A 1,104-nucleotide genomic window follows, 5' to 3' on the forward strand; every position below is an offset into this window, starting at 1 on the left:
TCAGCGAAACTAACAAACGATATCATTTCACACTGAATTTTGATCCCGCTTGAACGGGTATTTTATTTCCGTCATCGCCTTTTCGATTCAAATGGCTCTGAGCACTATGGGACTCAACATCGTAGGTCATCAGTCCCCTAGAACTTAGAACTACTTAAACCTAACTAACCTAAGGACATCACACACATCCATGCCCGAGGCAGGATTCGAACCTGCGACCGTAGCGGCCGCGTGGTTCCAGACTGTAGCGCCTAGAACCGCATGACCACACCGGCCGGCTCGCCTTTTCGACGTATAGACTGAACAGAAGGGGCGAAAGACTACATCCCTGTCTTAAACCTTTCCAAGCCAAGCACTTCGCTCTCCGTATTGCATTCTTACTGTTCCCCCTTTGTTCTTGTGCATATTGCATATTACCTGTCTATCCGTTGTTAAATCCTGCCTAGTCGTCGAATATGGGTTGTCTTCTTTCTCGGATCGCTAGACAACAATTCCAGCAAATCGTATTAATGTGTTTTGTTACAAGAAAGTAAATGACAATACCTAACTTTGAGAATTATACATATGTGTCGCAAGCAAAGGGCGATAGACAAAATAAACAAGTTTCTTCAGAATATACAATGCCTAATACAAGTGAAGTAATACAGTTGAGACTGAAGTTAAAATCTTTTGGGTTATTAGGCCGCGTCATGTTTCCTCTAAAATGTTCGGCGTTTCGACCCCTCTGTTGGGATCTTCCTCAGGATCTTCTGGTGTCCACTACTGCTAGAACACTGTCAGAGACGAGTGTCGCGTCCACTTATAAAGGGGGAGTTTTTTGGCGTTCGTGCTGGAGAAGTGATAGTATTGGTTAGAATTCAGACTGCAGACTTACATAATACAGTTGAGGCTTCACTACAACTGGACCGCAGCCAGTCGGGCGTGGCGATTATGTCCTCTTTGCATAGAGGCCGCTGCTGTCGCGTTGTTGTCGTGAAGAGGGGGCCGATCGGCGTGCAATTGGCTGACTCTTCTTCGCAGCCCTGTCCGCTCTCTCCTTCCCGACTGGCGTGACGGCGCTTGATTTTAGGCCGTAACAACCATGAAGCTTAAAGTTATTTATTT

Source organism: Schistocerca nitens, chromosome 2 (genome assembly GCF_023898315.1).
Source record: "Schistocerca nitens isolate TAMUIC-IGC-003100 chromosome 2, iqSchNite1.1, whole genome shotgun sequence".
Lineage (NCBI taxonomy): Eukaryota > Metazoa > Arthropoda > Insecta > Orthoptera > Acrididae > Schistocerca > Schistocerca nitens.